The sequence below is a fragment of the Jaculus jaculus genome, chromosome 13, assembly GCF_020740685.1.
Source record: "Jaculus jaculus isolate mJacJac1 chromosome 13, mJacJac1.mat.Y.cur, whole genome shotgun sequence".
NCBI lineage: Eukaryota > Metazoa > Chordata > Mammalia > Rodentia > Dipodidae > Jaculus > Jaculus jaculus.
The window spans coordinates 93,847,374-93,868,489 of NC_059114.1; the positions used below are offsets into that span (position 1 = coordinate 93,847,374).

At 40.4% G+C, this 21,116-nt stretch overlaps 1 protein-coding gene and 1 pseudogene across 1 annotated transcript in view; one reads left to right on the forward strand and one right to left on the reverse strand.

Annotated features, from left to right (window-relative positions):
• Smim3 (small integral membrane protein 3) overlaps positions 1 to 21,116 on the reverse strand; it is a 116,990-nt gene that overhangs the window by 37,567 nt on the left and 58,307 nt on the right. The gene's annotated exons all lie outside the window — the stretch shown is intronic.
• On the forward strand, positions 18,875 to 20,208 carry LOC101612245 (annotated as a pseudogene).

A 21,116-nucleotide genomic window follows, 5' to 3' on the forward strand; every position in this document is an offset into this window, starting at 1 on the left:
AAGGAGTTTCCTAGGCAACTGGCCAAAGGTCACAGGGCTATGGGCAGAGTCTAAGTTCAGGTGAGCTTGGTTTGAAGAGGAAGTGGCCTCCTGTATCCTGGGGGTCCTTAGTCATGCATGGAAGCTCAGGCCCCTCTCCTGAAGGCTCCAGCCTGTGCCTGGCAGTGCTCGACACTATATGACCCAGCTACAACACTCCTAGGCATATATCCTAAGGACTCATCTCACTACCTTAGAAATACTTGCTCAACCATGTTTATTGCCACTCTATTCACAATAACTAGGAAATGGGACCAGCCTAGATGTCCATCAACTGATGAGTAGATAATGAAGATGTGCCACATTTATACAATAGAGTTCTACTCAGTGGTAATGAAAAATGAAATTTGCAGGAAAATGGATGGATCTGAAAAGGATTTTACTTAGTGAGATAACCCAGGCCCAGAAAGCCAAATATCACATGTTCTCTCTCATATGTGGATCCTAGCTACAAATGATTGGACTTTCTATGTGAGTAGGAATAAAACTCAGTAGCAGAGGCCAGAAAGCTGGAAAGGGGATATAAAGGGAATAGAAAGGGAAGAGGTAGACTTAATACAATGGTATTGTTTATTTGTAAGTAGAAGAACATATTAATTGGGGTGAAAAGGCCTAAGTCAGAGGAAGAGATTGAATAAAGAAAGAAAGGTGGAGGGAGGACTAATCAAAATCTAAGAGGATATAAATAAATCATATGGAAACTTACTTTTTTTGGACAATGGAGCACACAGAAGCCAAAGATTGTTGCTAGAAAATTTGCAGTTCCAGGGATTGGATTCCTTCCAGTGAGTTATTGGCCAAGGAAGTCACTGATACCCCCAAAATATTACAGGTCATTGCCAAGGCTCTTGGTTTCCCACCAGGAATAGATGGTAAGACTCCACATACTTGGGCTGCAGGATCACTAAGAAATCCTGCTGGAGCTGAGCTGAAACCCTCCTCCCTATAGTCCAGCTGACAGAAAGCTGGAAAAAGCTACACTGCATGCAGTTCAATGGGAGAGAGAGAAAAATCACCAGTGAAGATATTCAACGGTGGACACTGCAAGCCTTAAATTTGGCTATCCAGGCCAAAAGAGCCAATGGGTGCAATAGTGGCATGTCTGGTATAGGGAAAACCAACCACTCTCTTATTGCACTGGAGGCCTGCTCCATGGAAGGTAATAATACATCCATTATAGTGAAAACCTACGACAGAAGTAATCATGAGCTCTAGGGGTGTAACGTCTGCTGGTGTCTGGCTACATGTATATACTATGTTCACCAAACTGCCTAGTAAGCACTTCTTTTAATGTTCATACCAACATATTAATGCTACTCTCACTTTTGGTTAGAGAAGCTTCTCTTTTCAGGTGGCAGTGACCTTGGGATGACTCAAAAGGCACCATGGTTCTGAGAAGAAGTGACAGAGGAGTGCTTAGCACTGAAACATCTCTATCACATCTTCCAAGGCTCAGGGTCCATTTTGGAAGAGGTGGCAGAAAGAATGTAACAGCCAAAGGATGGTAGGACTCCTTACAAAGTGCTCCTCCAGACACAAAATGGCCTAGATATCTATCCATGAACTCACAGTGGCTACCTACACAAGACCATCATAATAGGAGGAAAAGATGATATTAACATAAAAGAGAGACTGATTGAGAGGGGGAAGGAATATGATGGAGAGTGAACTTTCAAAGGGAAAAGTGGGGGGGGGGGGATTACCATAGGTTATTTCTACAATTATGGAACTTGTCAATTAAAAAAACTAAAATAAAAAAAAATTAGAAAAGAAAAAGGTGGTATCAAGTGCTTTGTTCATCAGACCAGATGGGTCTATTTTTACAAGAGAGTTACCAGAAAGAGATTGATTCAGCAGGGACTTTGGGATGACTATGAAGCTTTTAGTGATTTTGATGAGCTGTGGGATGGGACATGATCTTGTGAGGTAAGAGAGGCTCTAGCACTCCTGAATGATTTAAGCTAGTATGCAAATCAGGTCCCTAGAGTGTTAATGTAACCAAAATGGAATGAGAAAAAAAAAAACAAAGAAGTCTGTCTGGATTGCTTGAAGGATGCATATCAAAGCAGAGTTCCTGGAGGGAAAATGACAAAGCCAAATGCTGTGCTAGAGAGCTCCTGGAATGCTTTAAAATCTGGCAGCAGTTTACAAAATATGTAGATAATTTTTAAAAGTGAAGGTGGGGCCAAGGACATGATCAGTGGATAAAGGTGCTTACTTGCAAAGCCTCCTGGCCCAGGCACAATTCCCCAGTACCCATATAAACCCAACAGAAAGTGACCCCAGCACATTCATATTCTTCCCTCCCCTCCTCCTCTTCTTCCTTCTCTTCCTCCTCCTCTTCTTCTTCCTCCTCCTCTTCTTTCTTCTTCACAAAAAAATAAATAAGTAAATATTTTTAAGGGCAGGTGAAAAATATTAACCTTGTCCTACCAGTAGGCAATTATCCTCCCAGAATATTTGGTATACATTTCTCCCCTGCAAAAAAAAAAAAAAAAAAATGTGTGCTGAAGGTGATGATTACTCAGTAGGAGAGGACATTTCAACAGCCAGGTATGACTGAGAGAAAGGAGAGGGCCAAGGCACTGGCCCAGAGCCTATCAGAACCAGGGAGCTGATTCCAACAGTAGGCACAGCAGACTACAGTGTAGCACTGCTCCCTTGTGCCACCGCCAGCTGAGACCACCAGAACTAGAGAGGTGCACAGCAGCCCCACAGCAGCAACAGCACCCCAGTTTGAGAAGCCTGGATGGCTCAGGAAAATGGCTATGGATTATGAAGGGCTAGATGGAGTAGTATCTCCTATCTATACCACTGTACCCAACATTGCTCTTCTGATGAACTAACTGATACAAGTTATGTTATAATGCTGACTAGTTCTCATATCACTCTGCTTTTCCTTATATAAGACATTTATTAAGGACATTTTAACACTCAAAGGTAGACAAAATATATTAAGAAAGCATGTGGGACTGAGAAGATGACTCAACCATAAAATGCTTGTAACCCATGTAAAACAAGAAAGACGATACATGCTTATAATCTCAGTGCTGATGAGGCAGAGACAAGCAGACATCTGGGGCTCACTGAACAGCCAGTCTAGCCTACTCATTGCATTCTGGACCAATGAGAGACCCTCTCTCAGTAAAGAAAGATAGCACCTAAGGAACAGCTCCCAAGGTTGTCCTCTGATCTCCACCAGCACCTGCACACACATGTGCACCAGCAGACACACAAGAAATGTGCACACACAAATGGCATGTTTTTGTTAGCCAGTTTCAAGATCCATCTAAATATTTATTGCCAATCCCATTTTATCTAATTTCAGTGGACTACTCAAAATCAAACCCAAGACATGCTAGCATTCCATGCATAAATCAACCAATGTTTATTTAAAACATAATAATTGTGCTCACTTCAGCAGCACACATACTAAAATTGGAACAATAAAATATAAATAATTCAATTAGTGCCATGTCACTATCCATTGAAAGTCAAGTGATAATTCCTATTCATCACCAATACTCAATCATTGTTAAATTTCTGCTACAGCCACGAAGGGTTTTGTTTGTATTTTTAGTTTATACAATTATATTAAATCTCAAGATTTGAATAAAGAAAGGTTGTTGTATTTGGTTGATAATTTTTTTCAGATGAATTGATTTGCTTTTTATTACTTTGTTTATGAATTATATTCTTCTATGAATAATATTAACATGCCATAAGATGAACCCTCTTTTTTTTCAAGCTCACTTTCTCAATGTATTATCTCAACACCTTAACTGTTTTCTTTTACTCTTTATTTGATCCCAACTTATGTAATCATACAGATTCCTAGTTTGGTAGGACTCTTTGGAAAAATGAATACAAGGGTCTACTATCTAACTGTATCAGCTTTGTTTAACTATCACTGATATATAAAAACTGTATACACTAAAGTGAAAATTTTTGGTTTGTTAAAAGTTTTTATTTTTTTTCAAGGTAGGGTCTCACTCTAGACCAAGCTGACCTGGAATTCACTATGGAGTCTCAGGGTGGCCTTGAACTCACGGTGATCCTCCTACCTCTGCCTCCTGAGTGCTGGGATTAAAGGCATGCACCACCACGGCTGGCTAAAAATTTTTATTTATTTGATAGAGATTGAGAGAAAGGGGCAGACACATAGGGTTGGAGAGATTTCTCAGTGGTTAAAGGCACTTATTTGCAAAGCCTAAAGGCTTAGGTTTGATTTCCCAGTATCCACATAAAACCAAATGCACAAAGTGGTGCATGTGTCTAGTGTTCATTTGAGTGGCACTAAGCCCTGCTGCTCTCATTATCAGTCTCTCTCTCTCTCTCTCTCTCTCTTTCCCCTTTCTTGCAAATAAATCAATAATTAAAAAAGAGAAAGAGGTCAGGTATGGTGAGGCACAACTTTAATCCCATTACTCAAGAGGCAGAGGTAGGATCACTGTGAGTTGAGGCCAGCCTGGAACTATACAGTGAGATCCAGGTCAGCCTGGGCAAGACCCTACCTCAAAAAAAAAAAAAAAGAGAGAGAGAGAGAATAGAGAAAGAGAATGAGTATGGGTGCACCAGGGTCTAGTGCCACACAAATGAACTCCAGATATATGGGCCACTTTGTGCATCTGGCTTTACATTGATACTGGGCAATTAAACCTGGGCCATCAGGCTTTGTAACTAAGTGCCTTTAAACCACTGAGACATTTCTCCAGCCCAATTTTTGTTTAATATATGAATATTGTGAAGTGATACAATCCAGCTACTACCTCTACACTGTTACCCTTTGTGTGGAAAGGGTACAATTTAAGGTCTATAGTTTAGGAAATTTTAGGTATATTCTAGAGTAATATCTTAATTATCATAATTATGCTATACATTAGATTTCCATGTTTGTCTTGTAGAAGTAAGACTTGGTATCCTTTGACCAATATCCCTTTATTCCACTCCACACAGCCTTAGCAACTACCACCTTACCCTCTGCTTCTATAAGTTTGACTATTCTAGATTTTGCTATCAGTGATATCATTAGTAGAGAAGCCTGAGAGCAATAAATGTGACTTTACTTGTTTATTCTCCATCATCTCTTCTACCTTTTCAGCCTCCACTGTGCCTCAGGTGGATATCCATACACACTACATCAGCAGAAGGACCTCACCTTCCAGTTTCCAGCATAATGCAGCCAATAAAAGGCACAGCAAAGTTCTGACATAGAGCAAGGTACAGGCAAGGGCATGGCCTCCTTGTTGTCTCCCTCATTGGGCTGCATGTGTTACTACAGCTGTATCCATCACTGATGGTTATCCATGCTACATGGCCTCTATGAAATGTTCACATGGGGCTTTAAGAAAAATATTTTCTTTGCCTATATTATTCCTTCTGCTTTAGAGCTCATAAAGTCTTTTCATACTCCCTAGTTTCTGTGAACTTCACAATCTTTCATTTGCTTGACCCATTCAACTTTCTGAAATTGCTCTTTAATGGAAGTTTCTTCATTTAAATGCTTATTGTTGAATTCTACCTGCTCTGTAAAGTAAGCATTATTTTCTTAAAAATCTTGCTGCAATCTCAATCACAGAATTTCCTTTTGCAATAGACAGAGGTGCATAGCTTCCAAAATTGCTAAGAATAAGTGACTATTGGGTACTCAGTCCTAAACAGGACATCTAGACCATAGCTTTCAAGGCTCAGGGAACCCTGTAGAAGAGAATCAAAAGGGATGTAAGAAAAAAAAGAAGGGTAGGTGGGCAAAACAATGCTCTCTTCTGGATATGACATGTGACCAGTGTAAAGAGACTTCATTACTGGTTACAGATGTCAGACTTCAAGCTGCAGGAATTGTCTGTTTTAGACTTTGCATCGGTTCAATCTTTCTCTGCAATGCCATCTTTTGCAGTATGAATGTTTACTCTGTGCAATTATGTGTGGGTGTTTTGTTTTGTTTTGTTTTGTTTTGGTTTTGTTTTGTTTTGTTTTGTTTTACAGACTCACAGTTAAAAAAATTTGGACTATAGGGATGTTTGAACAGTACTGGAATTGATTAAAAACTGTGGAAACTTTTAAAGTTGAACTGAATGCATTGCATTTTACATCAGGAATGGTGATGAGCTTATGGGGGCCTGAGGCAGAATGTGGGGGTTTGAATCAGATGTCCCACATAAACTCACGTGTTTTGAATGCTTGGCCCCCATCGGGTGGCAATTTGGGAGGTGGAGCCTTGCTAGAGGAGGTATGCTGCAGAGGGTCTTATAACCAGCCCCCCTTTGCCATAGCTCTATTCACTGTCTTGCTGCCTATTAACAAGATATAATTCTAACAAGACAATGGATTTTTTGTTTTGTTTTGTTTTTCGAGGTAGAGTCTCACTCAGGTCCAAGCTGACCTGGAATTAACTCTGTCATCTCAGAATGGCCTTGAACTCATGGTGATCCTCCTACCTCTGCCTCCCGAGTGCTGGGATTAAAGGCGTGTGCCACCACACCCGGCTTGGATTTTTTTTTTTAAAGATAGGCTAGGAATACACTAGACTTGAATGAGAAAACAATATCTCACAGAACTTAAATGAGACAGAACAATTTGTTATCAATAAGTATGAAACAGGTACATTTTTATAAAACATAAAGTGTTGGAATTAGTGGAAGATCGAATAGAAAATGATAGCAACTGGTAATAGAAATTGAAATTTTAAGCTTCCTCATGGAAAAATAAAATATCAGATCCAAAAAGTTCCAAATTTTCTATAAAGTTATCAATGATCAGAGAGTATATATATTTTAAAAGAAGTGGGAAAACCTGTTTCAAATTCATAACTTATTTCAAATATAAAATGCAAGCTACTTTATACCAGTAATACCTATGATAGGAACTGCCTTCCTCCACACCATCTCTTACCTCTATAAATATTCCAAAGCCTTATCAGACCCTAAAAGTCAATAAGGCCAAACATGAGTTTATAGCTTTAAGTCAGCAATCCAGTTTGTTTTCCTTTGTCAATTAAATAGCCCAGCCCAGTGTTATTAGAATGGACAGGCTGCACAGTATGGGAGGAGATTATAATCCTAGTCAATGTCTAGCCTATTTTATTCACAGAGATCTGTTTGGGAAAACTCATTAATGGAGATATCAGTTGTTCTACTTCAAAGGAAAGCAGTTGGAAGTGTCAGCATGATTCCCAATATTTGTCTATATTCTGCTTTCTGTAATCCAACTTTTGGTCAGAGAAGCTTCTCTTTTCAGATGGCAGTGACCTTGGGATGACTCAGATGGCACCATAGTGCTGAAATGAAGTGACAGAGGAGTGCTCAGTACTGTTCCAAGGTATGTTATAGTTAATGGGACATTTAGAGAATTGGGATAGAGGCTGCAAAGTGCCACTGGTGTGGGGTATTAATTGGTATGAACTTGATGCACACTTCCCATTTTAGTTCCATGATTTTTGTGGAGGGGAGAAAAAACAAATCTTTTGATCACAGAAACAAAGAAACCCTTCCCCACATCCTTAGCAGCTCTTCTTTTTGTCAGTCTTTGTTTCTTCTCCAAGTTACCTAGAGGTTCTAAGATACAATTTTACCTTTGGCATAGAAAAACATTTTTACTGTTCCCTTTCAGGTGTGATGCCAGTAATCACTAAACTGGTTAGCTAATCATAGATGTGTCTGGGATTTCCTTTCCAAGGGAGGGAACAAAAAGTTAGAGACAGCTTTGTGATGGCATTATAGACTGAGGCTGGGCAGATATTTTACTCTAATTTTTTACCTTGAAATATCCACATCCTTATTTGGTATTTTTTTTTAATATTTTTTTAATATTTTTTTTATTTGAGAGCGACAGACACAGAGAGAAAGACAGATAGAGGGAGAGAGACAGAATGGGCACGCCAGGGCTTCCAGCCTCTGCAAACGAACTCCAGACACGTGTGCCCCCTTGTGCATCTGGCTAACGTGGGACCTGGGGAACCGAGCCTCGAACCGGGGTCCTTAGGCTTCACAGGCAAGCGCTTAACCGCTAAGCCATCTCTCCAGCCCCTTATTTGGTATTTTTAATAAGAATCTAGTAAACAATTTTATACTAAAATGGTTTCTGAGGTATAAAATCATATTTTTCAACATTATTTAATATTTTAAGGTATCAAGAATTATAAGATGACATATACTTGTAGCACTTACCTCTATTTCCATGAAATGTTAAGCATATCCTATGTATTAACTATTGAGGTAATAAAGAAGTTAGAAGCCACATATCAAAGTAACTTAATGATTTTGACATTTAAAATCTGTGAAAGGTAATAGAAAACACTTAAGAGTTTGATGCTTCAGGGGAAAGTAGTTAATTTTTCTGCCACACTAAATTTGATTATTTGAATTTCTTCATGTTTTATCTAATAGTTTATTTGAGTATTTACAGAAGATAAGACACTTTTTACATCTTTGATCTCATTTTCCTCACTTCAAAACTGCTATTTCATTTATATTACTGTCCATATTTCATGGAATAAAATTTCTAATCTCCTATACTGAAAGTCGTTTAACTGATAAGAGGAGAGATCCAAAATCGATAAATGTAATATACTACATAAATGAACTCAAGAACAAAAATCACTTGGTCATCTCAATAGATACAGATTCTCCAACAGACAGTGAGGTCACTATAGTTTAAATGGGATAAGCATTGTTAATTCAGAGATAATTTTATGTATGTAATCCATATCAATATATCTATCTATAATCTATCAATATATCTATCTATTATCTATCTATCTGTCTGTCTGTTTGTTTCCTCTCTGCTCTCCTTGCTTTCAAGTAAATAAATAAAATATTTAAAGAAAAAAAAGAACAACCTCAGGGTTTTGGTCCTCACCTTCTACCTTGTTTAGTGCAGGGTCTCTCCTGTTGTTTTTTGCTGCTGTGGATGCCAAGCTACATGACCCATAAACTTTGGGATTCTCCTGGCTCTACCACACATTGTTGTAAGCACACTGGAATTATAAATGTGTGTGCTATTTAAGCCTGGTTTAAAACAAGTTCTACGAATCAAACTCATTGTCAGACTCATGCAACTAGTACTGTTAACTCCTCACTGGGGTTGCAGATATTCCCCACAGGGTTGTAGGGTATGCATTGTGGGAGCAGCAGGGAGGCAATGCCTCTGAGTGTGATGTCTCAACCCATGGCTCTTACAATCTTTCTGCCCCACCCCCCTTCTGCAAAATTTATTGAGCCATGAGGAATGAGTTTTAAGTCTACTTCATTGATGAGCTCTTAGGAGCCTCTGGATCTCTGCTTTGGTAGGTGTTGAGTATCCTCAGGGTCTGTCTCCTATACCCTGGTGCCGATTATCAGGTTCAGAATGGAAAGAGCTCACTTCTTCATCTCCCCAATTCCTCTGTGTATTCAGCTGTGGCTTAACTGAAGTGCATGAGGGGTAGTTTATTTCCTTGGGTCTCACTACCTTCTGAAAAAAAAAAAAAAAAAAAACAAAAACAGATTCTCCAACAGACAGTGAGGTCACTATAGTTTAAATGGGATAAGCATTGTTAATTCAGAGATAATTTTATGTATGTAATCCCTCTTTTAGGCAAAGACTAGTGAGAGCTTGACACTAGAGAGCATAGTCTTTTATCTCCATAGGATTCTGCTGGTTCCCAATTTCAGATATGGTTTCCTTGACACTGAGAAGATTTCTTAGTCAATCAGAAAGCTATTGGAAAGAACCAAGGCAGTGTGCCACTATTGCACTGGCATGTACATCCTATCAGGGTGTTTGTTTCTGAGCAGCTTAGACCTCTGGTTGCTCAGACTGCTGTTGGCCACTTTCCCCCAGTAGCTCATGTAGCACTTTCCAGCACTAGAAGGAGAGGATATCAAAATAACTAGTTAAGGGAAAGAATATGGAAGGTGGGAGGGTCAGGGTAAGGAAGGGTGGGAAGGGGAAATATACAGAACTAAAAACTAAGGTACTCAGTTCATTAGGTAACTTCCTCCCAGATAGCAGTATACATGATATAACCCCCAATTAAGTAAGGTAATACACCAGATCATTATGCCCAGTAGAAGGTAGACAAGGTTTAATCCCAAAATCACTGTCTCTGGCTTGTGTATCCTGGGACCAGAACTGGGATTCTCCACAGTGAATAGTTGACCAGGGAGACCCATGAGGTTCCCAAAACAATTTAGGCCATTGTCAAGTACTTGGTTACCTAACAGAGCTAAAAGGTAAGACCTTATTGCTGATAACACCACAGGCTATCATCTCAGGACACCAGGAGACCACATGGGAACATAGAGGAACACCTGGCAAACCCTCGTGGCACTGAAAAATGCTTTGGGAGCTACTGTGTGACAATGATCACCAACAGTATAAATAAGCAAGAGACCCTGTAATCTACACAATCCACCTCCTTAACAAGAAATACACACTTGTGTACCAGTGGCACACAACCTCTATGGGCAGCCAACTGCCTTCTGATTGGTCACAAGACCTGATCAGTGAGAGAGAAGTCATAACTAGTACTGGGAACCAAGTCAGCACCCCATAGGCAGGAAACTCATTATCACCAGAGAGAAGTCCTCATTGTTCTGTGGACAAGTTGAGTGGGTATCTTCATCTGTGATTGGCCAACACACACTGAGGAGTGGGATAGAAGTAAGGAGAGTGCACAAGTCCTGTTCTGCTTCCTTATATCTGCTGCTTTCCACAGGAGAAATGAAGGTCTATTTCAAATGAAAAGCACAGTGAAAGGGGATACCTGTTCCTGTACCTATAGTAAACGCATTAGCCAGACCCAGGGTTTTCTAGTTACTCAGCAAGATCATTCAGATCTGATTTCTGACCCACATCATCTGTTTTCTCTATGTAAATGATGAGCTGGTAAGCTAGGACAATCCTCCTTTTGGAAGCTAGGAGGCCTAAGTAGAAAGGGAGTCAATACTGGCTTTTGAGTGATCTTAGCTAATCATTCAAGTTTAGAAATATCTAAAGGAACCTGCTGGGCGTGGTGGCGCACGGCTTTAATCCCAGCACTTGGGAGGCAGTGGTAGGAGGATCACAGTGAGTTCAAGGCCATCCTGAGAATACAGAGTGAATTCCAGGTCAGCCTGAGCTAGAGTGAGACCCTATTTCAAAAAAACCAAACATACATATATATATAAAGGAAATGATCTGGATAATAGTTAGTTGGTAAAATACATCCAATTGTTTTTGCCTACTTCTGCTTCCTCCTAGAATGGTTGAAAATGACTGCTTTAAAATATGAAATGTCTGGAGAATACATGAGATTTATTTGATCTCAATCCTATGTCACTTCCTGGTCCTATCTTCTTATCCCTTTCCACCCACTCAGCATATTTATTACTTACACTCCAGTGCACACTAGACTGGAATAAGGTGGCACACTGCATGGTGCTCTGCTGTAACTAGCTATACAAAGACTATTACTGATAAATCTGTTTCACTTTCATTTTCTTTATTGTAAAGTAGGAGTGCTAATAATCTACTCTTACATTAGTGAAAAAAGTAAGCCATGTCAGGATATTCTGATAAAATAATGTAACTTAACATTCATCCTTCTATAAGATTCTGTTTCAGATCCTACTTACTTGTTTTTAGACTCAGTGGAAAGACATTGATGACATACTACAGAATCTGCATCATAAAAACAAGGAACTAAATTTAAACCGGTGAGACAGAAAAATTATGACAAGGAAATTTGCATAAAACTGCATGTATTCCTTTGGTGACATTCTGCACATGCTTAGCATGTGCCCCTTCTTCAGTAAATCTAGCTTCCGTGTTTAGGCTTGTGATCTCTTGCAGGCTTAGCTTCTCTTTAATAGCATTCTTTCTTTCAAGTCTTCTGTTCAGTGATCTCGGGACTGTGTCTATGAATGCTCCACCATACCCTGTTCTCAGTGTTCCAGGGCTGTCCCATGCAGCCTTCCTGAGTAACTCGAGCCCATCTTGCCATGACTGCAGAGCTCACTGGAGTCTCACAAATCAGCTTCATAAGCAGCACTTGGAAGGTTGTGTGGTAGGGGTGGACATGAAGGTGCCCCAGTGCTTGCTTCATGCTTCTCCTGGTGCCTGTAATCCTTACCATCCTCTCCCTCCTCCCATCTTTTCTGGGGACTGGTATGAGAATGAAATCTCCATTAGGTAATCCAAAGTGTCATCACAACTCACAATATTTGTCTGCATTCCAGTCCTATCCATGTAACTTAATAACATGGGTGGCTAGTGCAAATTTTTGTGTGTTTTACTTTGTTTCAAATAGAACAATTGATATCACCATTACAGACTGCACCCAAACAGATTTCACATAACTATACAAGTAATTTCTTGCCACATTATTCCTCTGTCCTGCACATCCTACCATGGGACTATACTATATTAAAAGGGATCCAAAGGAGAGGAGATTGAGTTGCTAACTCCTAAGGCCAAAATTTGTCAACACAACTTCTCATAAGACTTTGGAGGATGAATAGGAATAAGGAATGGACTGGGGAAGGGCATTCTTATCTTATGCATTGCTAGGTGTTTAGCAGCATCCCTTTTCTCTACACAGTAGATTCCAGTGCCATCTCACCTTTCAGTTGTAACAACCAAACATGTCTCCAGAAATTGCCAAATGTCCCAAAGAAATAATATTGCTCTGACTACAAGTCAGAAGCACATGCCTGCATCTCTTGTGACCATGTTCTTTACTATTGACTGGTTCCATGCTCTGGTATACTGATGCCTTCATTCCTTTGAAGGTCTATTCTATCTGTATTAAAACATCCTTAAGGAACATGTGCGACTTTGCTCAAAGACCTTCTATATTCTGCTTGACTATAATGTTGAACCAATGTAATTTTGCTGCCTAATATATTTCATTTTTCCTCTTGTGTGTGCTTTTTATAAACACCTGAGCACTGGAAATTGGTATAAGTAAGAAGTACTGTAAAACTGCACTGGAGTGTCACAAACGTGTGGATTATTCCAACAAAATATCAATTCAAGTAGATCTTGAAATACACAGTTTTGAAATTAATTTTATGAGGCTTTTTTTCTTTCTTTTGCTCTAAGCAAATGCAGTTTTGTATTTGGACCTATGAGTGGCAGTCCTATTTTTGGAATATAAAGGACCTATGTGTGTAGTCACATTGAACAGAGTTCTGTAGCTCTTGCTTCCTGCACAGCTTTCTCCATTTTTATGTGTAAATTAGATAGAGAATATGAGCTGCCTATGTAGCAAGTTTGTATATGCTTGTGTAGATTCATATGCATAGTGCTTCATGGTTCCAGGCAAAGTCCCTGTTTTGTTAGGCCATTTTTTACTCTGCCTAGAATCCTGACACTCACTCTCTCATAATGGAATAAAACTAAACTCTGGACAATTAGAATGACAATGAAGGTGCAATTGCTCACAAGAGCATTTAAGTGGCTCCCCCATTTACCCCATCCATTCCCTAAATAATAAATTATATTTCTGGAGTCAGACACACCAACATTGTACTATGAGGGCACATAAATTATATTTCTGTGGGTTTTGGTGATGAAAAAAATGAATAAAACAAAAGGGCATTCTGCTACCCTGAGGCTCATTGTGGTGTGGTAGGCTGACAGCAATTGAATATATAAAAAATCATGTTTATTAGTTGACAAAGTTCTTGCCATATAAGCATGAGGACCTGAGTTTGGTCCCTTAGACCCATATAAAACAGCAAATGTTATTGCTGAAGACACCATAAGTTCCAACCATAGGATATTGCAAGATCATGCTGTAACTGAGATATAAGCCAGATCCCTACTGGCTAGCTCTCATAGTGCTGGAAAGCAATATGTGAGCTGCTGGATCCTGCAAGCTACAAAATCAGCCAGCCAGGCAAAATGTACACACACCAACGCAACAGTGGCACACAGGCTATGGGGGTGATCAACTGCTCTCTGATTGGATATGAAGTCAACTCAGTGGAAGGGAATTCGTACCAAATACTGAGGACCAAGTCCCAAACCTGTGGCCTGGAAAGTTATAAGCTCTAGAAGGAAGCTTCCACTATTTTTTGGCTAAAAGGAGAAGTTATGCCCATCAAAAAAGTCTTCTAGGCGGCAGCACAGCACAGCACAGCGCAGGCGTGCAGGGCGGCCATCCCGCCCCCAGGTAGCCCAGCGGATTGTGTGGGAAACTGGTGGCCGCAACTGCTTGGGGGGCGGGGAGGGGGGAGGAAGGGGGCGGGAGGGCACCCGGTGGGATGAGCTGACTCTGACCTTCTCCGGCAAGTCTATGTTCCCCTTCTTTGACATCGCCCACTACCTCCTGTCGGTGATGGCACTGAAGCAGCAGCCAGGGACAGCAGCAGGGGCATGGCAGAACCCCCTGTCAAGCTGGTTCACTGCAGTGCTCCACTGCTTTGACGAAAGAATTTTATTCTGTATACTGCTTGCAGAGCCCCCATTGAGGTTTCTTACAAACCACACTCATATTTTACTGGCATCTTCAATCTGGTATATTATATTTTTTTGCCTATGTGACCTAGTAAGTTAAAAAGGAGATATAAAGGCAAGAGAAAGGAAGGGAGGAGGATACTTAATAGGTTGATATTGTATAATATGTAACTACAATGATTGAAATGGGGAGGTAATATGATGGAGAATGGAATTTCAAAGGGGAAAGTGCAGGGGGGGAGGGTATTACCATGGTATTTTTTTGTTTGTTTGTTTGTTTTGTTTTGTTTTGTTTTGTTTGTTTTTCGAGGTAGGGTCTCACTCTGGTCCAGGCTGACCTGGAATTAACTCTGTAGTCTCAGGGTGGCCTCGAACTCTCGGAGATCCTCCTACATCTGCCTCCCAAGTGCTGGGATTAAAGGCGTGCGCCACCACGCCCGGCTACCATGGGATATTTTTTATAATCATGGGAAATGTTAATAAAAATTGTGAAAAGAAAAAAAATACCTGAAATTTGCTTTTTTTTATTTTCAAGATTATTTGTTCAGTGAGGCCACAATATTGTTATGAGTATCAAATTAACTACTTAATGCTCTTGATTTTTAAAGACTACTTTTATAAATCAGAAAATCAGAGTTGCAGTGTGTATTTGTGTGTGTGTGTGTGTGTGTGTGTGTCTTTCTTTTTGAGACAAGATTCTCACTGTGTAGTCCAGGCTGGCCTCAAACTTGTTATCATCCTGCCTCAGCCTCTTGAGTGCGGGCATTATAGGTATGCCCAGTAGACCTATTTTAATAAGTTAGTAATCCTATGCTTTATAATTTCATTTTTGAGCTTGGATTATTTTTTTTCCCTTATCTCCTTACCACGTTTCAACAACAGGAAGAATGATTTTCCACATTTCACATATTCTTCCTGACTTAGTTGGTCTAAATACGTTGGTGGTGGTTATCTTAATTCAGCAGAAAGGATTATTTCCATTTAAAATGTTTTCTTCTACATTATCTTTCTAGTAGCATATTCAGTTTTTAGTCTCTTGATAGCTCACAAATGGTTATGACTTTATTAATTTTGCTTTAAATGAAAACAATTACTTTCATGTGAAAATGCTCAGCACTGATGAGAACTGTCCTTGAACATATATGATAGTAGTCAGCTAATGAAGAAACAGAGAAACTAAAACCTCATGTGGTTGTCTACTTGAATGAAGAAGTAAGACATTTAATCTGGTTTCTTATTGGCAAAATAAAAAAAAGGAAAGCTACTAAATGATAGGTGCTCTTGCCTTATTTTCTGGGTAAAAGTCCAGTTATAACAGTAAGACTCTATGACATTATTTCTTATGCCAAGACCATGAACCTATCCACCTGTGTGTGTGTGTGTCTCTCTCTCTCTTTCTTTCTCTCTCTCTCTCTCTAATACATACATACAGTTTAAAAATAAATTAAGACAATTTTTATTTTTAAAACACATATAGGCATAGTTAAGGACTTTCCTAAAGGACGTTAGTAACACAACAAATAACCCCAAGCACTAAGATTGCATGAACTTAAAAAGCTTCTGCACAGCTAAGACAACAATCAGCACAGTGAGGAAAGAGCCTACAAAATGGAAGAAAAAAAATTGCCAGCTATACATCAGCACAGAATTAGTATCTAGAATCTATAAAGAACTCCAAAATTTAAAGACCAGAAAAAAAAATCATCCAATCAAAAAGTGGGCTAATCAAGTGAATAAACAGTTCTCAGAGGAAGAAATACAAATCACCAATTAACAGTAGAAAAGGTGCTTAATGACTTTAGGTATAAGATAAATGCAATTTGCAACTGCTTTGACATTCTATCTCACTCTATTCAGAATGGCTATCATCAAAAATAAATAAATAACAAGTGCTGGCTAGAGTGTGGAGAAAAAGAAGCCCTTCTACACTGGTGGTGGAAGTGTAAACCTGTGTATACACTATAGAAATCTATATGGAAGTTCTCAAAACTAAAAATAGAGCGGTGGAGAGGTGGTACAATAAGAGAACATGGCTCAGAGAGTAATGTTGCATTTACATGTTGAAGTTAGCTTCATATTGCTGGCAAAAAGAAACCTGACCAAGAGCAGCTTGTGGAAGGAAAGGATTTACTTTGAATTACAGACTCAAGGGGAAGCTCCATGATGGTAGGAGGAAACAATGACCAGAGGCTGGATATCAGCTCCTGACCAACATCAGGTGGACAACAGCATCAGGAGAGTATGCCAAACACTGGCAAGGGGAAACTTGCTATAACACCCTTAAGCCCACCCCCCAACAATACATCGCCTCCAGGATGCTCCAATTCCCAACAGCTGGGGACCCAGCATTCAGAACATGTAAGTTTACCGGAGACGCCTTGATCAAACTGCCACACTCTCAAGTATGAGAACCTACATTCAGATTCCCCAGAACCCACTTAAAATGCAGAGAATAGTGACAGAAGCCTATAATCCATACTGTGAAGACAGAAAACAGGGAATCCCTAGGGCTCAATGGATAGCCAGTCTAGCAGAGTCAGTGAGCTCTAGCTAGATGCAGCAAGAGACTCTATCTTAAAGAATAAAGTAAATAATGATTTAGGAAGCTGCTTGACATCAATCTCTGGCCTCTACACACATGCACATCAACGTGCATGTGCACGCACACACATATCAACATATGCATGCACACCACATACACAAATAATCAATATATGGTTTCTGTATATTTTAAATTTTCCACAATAAAATTTTTATATTTAAGGGCCAATGTTCCTGTTTCATATAAGATGCGGTAAGAATACCAACCCTAGACGGGTTTGGTGGTACATGCCTTTAATCCCAGCACTTGGGACCCACAGGTAGGAGGATTGCAATGAGTTAAAGCCATCCTGAGACTACATAGTGAGCTCCAGGTCAGCCTGGGCTACAGTGAGACCCTACCTCAAAAAAACAAACAAACAAAACATACCAACCCTGTCTCATGGGCTGTATAAGGAAAAGCCCCAAGTAGAACGCAGGTAGCAGTTGAAGCCTGCAGAGGAAAACACTGAGCTGGCACTGCTATGGTTCTTAGTAGTTTTTTGCATCGGTATCTTATCAGCCTAGACTCAAAGGTGGCCTGGATTCCAGAGGTTTGCTGATACAGTTCAAGTGAAAGCCCTCTATTTTGAATCAAAAACCAGTAAAAAAGGGCCGGGAGTGGTGGCGCACACCTTTAATCCCAGCACTTGGGAGGCCGAGGTTGGAGGATCACCATGAGTTCGAGGCCACCCTGAGACTACAGAGTGAATTCCAGGTCAGCCTGGGCTAGAGTGAGACCCTACCTCAAAAAAAAAAAAAAAAAAAAAAAAACAGTAAAAAGGAGTCCCAATGAGTTAAAGAGAGTATTGACCTTTTATTTGTTCTCTGTCCCAGTCCAGTTACACCAATGGCCAGGCAGGCAGCTTAGCCATAAGAAAGAGCAGTGCTTCTGTATGACCAAAGGAATTGTGATTCCAAGGGTGTGAGCGTCAGGCATCCTCATTTTCATTTTTATTTTTTTCCTGGTTTGCATGTACCCAGTGCTTGGTGACAGAGACATAAGCCTTCACAGAAAGTGCAAGACAGAGTAAGGAAACTAAAGTCATGGTTTCTATTTGCAGAACCACAAAGACAGTACAAGGAAAAAGAAGGTGTTGAGGTGTGAGCTATGTGGAGGGAGCTCAAGAGAGAAATTCTGTAAATTATCTATGGATGGCCTGGGCTCCAGCCCAACCTGAAAGAAGATACATATATAGCTCTTTTATGTACAGTGTTCCAAAGGTTTTCATAAATAGAACCAGCTGTTGCAAGGTACAAAACTGTCCATTAGGTGGAGCAAGTTTAAAATAGATTCAAATATCACAGCAAAGGCTCTGAAAACTGATACACCAGCACTGCACACATACCGTGTAGGTAAGAACTGTGGCCGAAAAACAACACGTTAAAAAAGATGGAACAAAGAAATTAACATTGAAGGACATCATAATATTCAAAATTTTCAGAATGCCATTCACATTTTCCATTCACATGATGAACAAGGGTAATCTCAAGAAAAAGGAGGATTACAGATATCAAAATTAGCAATTTTGCTAACATGCAAAAAGAAATCACTGGCCAGAGCGAGGACCCAGGCCACTTTGCACAGGCCTCCAGATAGGTTGCTCCATGAATCCAAACCAGAAACAAGACCAGGCCGCTAGTTTGGAGCCAGGAGGACCAAGCTGCTTGGCACAGGCTCTCAGACAGGTTCCCCCACTGTGCCTAGCCCAGACACATGTGTAGGCTTCCCACCAGGAGCAAGGAGAACCAGCCTGCTCACCACAGGGTCCTACCTCTGACTGAGTAAACTATCTGGCGTTGTCAAGGCCCAGTAAATTTGCAATCCAGAAGCATGTCTGTTACTGGAGGAGTCCTGGCCCCAGCCCACCCTGCGACCTTCATTGGAGCCACTGTGGCCACATTCTCTAAAAGACAAGGGAGTCTCTCCAGACAGGCAAGTCCCAACATGAAACAAGTAACAAAGCAAACCAAGGCAAGAAATCCCCACCAAGAAGACCAAGCCCCATAGTTGAAGACTCCAAAGAGGAAGACTTAGAAGAAACTACCAGCACAGAATGCCAAACACAATTATGATAAACATGTACAGTAAATTTTAGAGGTAATGAGAACAAATGGCTCAATAAATTGCAAGAGAGTTAACTAAAAGAACTCAGGAGACACCTGAATGAATTCAAGGCAGGCTCAAACAAATGCCTGAATATATTCCAAGAGAGCACAAGCAACCAACTAAATTTAATAAGAAAGCTGATCATCTCAAAGAAGACACAGAGACTTCTGAAAAAAACAAAACAAAACAAAAAAACTAACTGAAAGCAAAATGAAAAAACACAATTAAAATGCTCCCAGTCAGGGGGCTGGGGAAGTGGCTTAGTGGTTAAGGCATTTGCCTGCAAAGCCCAAGGACCCCAGTTTGATTCCCTAGGATCCATGTAAGCCAGATGCATAAGGGGCATCTGGAGTCGTTTGTTTGCAGTGGCTGGAGGCCCTGGTGCCGCAACCCATTCTCATTCTCTCTCTCTCTGTCTCTCTATCTCTCTGTCTCAAATAAATTAATTATTTTTTTAAAAAAAAAGCTCCCAGTTGGGCCTTTATTGTCTGGTCCCCAGGCGCCAGCCCCCAATACCACTCTAAAGACCCACTGCCACAGCCGTCTCCTTCCAGCCACCATTGTAATCATCTACTCGGACCTCATCCATTATGGTGAACTGTTCTCTGACATCCACAAGATGGGGGAGATCAGGGACAGCCTGTGCCTGGAGGTGGAGGGCAAGATGGTCAGTAGGACAGAGGGTAACATCAATGACATGCTTTTGAGTAGAAAGGCCTCCGTTGAAGGCCTGGAGGGTGAAGGTACCAAAAGCACAGTAGTCACCAGTGTTGAGATTATCATGAACCATCACCTATAGGAAATCAGCTTCACAAAAGAGGCCTACAAGAAATACAAGATTATATGACATCACTCAGAGGCAAATTTGAAGAACAGAAATCAAAAGAGTAAAGTCTTTATGACAGGGCTTGCAGAGCAAATCAAGCATATCCTAACATACTAATTTCAGTAGCTACCAGCTTTTTATTGGTGTAAATATGAATCCATATGGCATGGCTGCTCTCCTTGACCACCATGAGGATGGCATGATGCATTTCATGATTTCAAGGGTGGTTTAGAAATATGAAAAAGTTCACACATCAGGCAGTAATTTGGATCTATCACCTGTCATCACAGCTGGCTGCTGCTTGTCATCCATATAACACTAGGACTAGACAAATGGGACTGAGGTCATCTTGAGCTTTTATTTTGACTGATTTATTTGGAGTTGTTATGAGCATGTAAGGACCAGCATATGGTCCAGGGCCAGTTTAGGATAAACAAGTTTGTTGTGAGAGTAAAAAGTGCAAAGTCAAAGCTTGTAAAAAACAAAACTAAGACTAAGCTGTGTGCGGTGACATAGTAGAGATTAGCAGGTGTGTGTGTGGAACTCTAAATAAGTAGTGGAAGCTATAAAAACCCCAGCTGCTCAGCAACCGTTGTCTCAGTCTTCCCAACACTATGACTGACTGAAAGGTTGCTGAGCAGTCCGGACCGAGACCTCCGCGAGACGCATCACCGATCCGAATTCATCTGCCCGACACGCTGTCCGAACGATCAAGACTCGGCTTGAAACACCACGAACCGAGAGAAAAAGTCGCAGCACGGACTCTGCATTGCCAGGTCGTAAAGCATCCGAGACATCGCAACCCAAGTCTCGTGTTACTGCAACCCAAGTCTCGCGTTATCAGGTTGTATACATGTTAGACTCATTAGAAATATTCTTGTGTTAGTAGTGATGAATATAATTTGGTTATATATTATATTAGCTATAATATTAGTTGTGATAGTTTGGACTTGCTTGTGTGTGACTTTCATCCCAGTAAATTCCTTTGCAAGTATACCAGTGTCTGAGTATCATTGACCTTCGTGGGCGGAATCCTCTCAACCAATCATCTTTGAGAGTGCTCGCGACAGAGTAGAGGCATTTTTTAAGAAAAAGACAAGCTCCTAGTAGAGCCATACCAATAGAATAGATCAGGCAGAG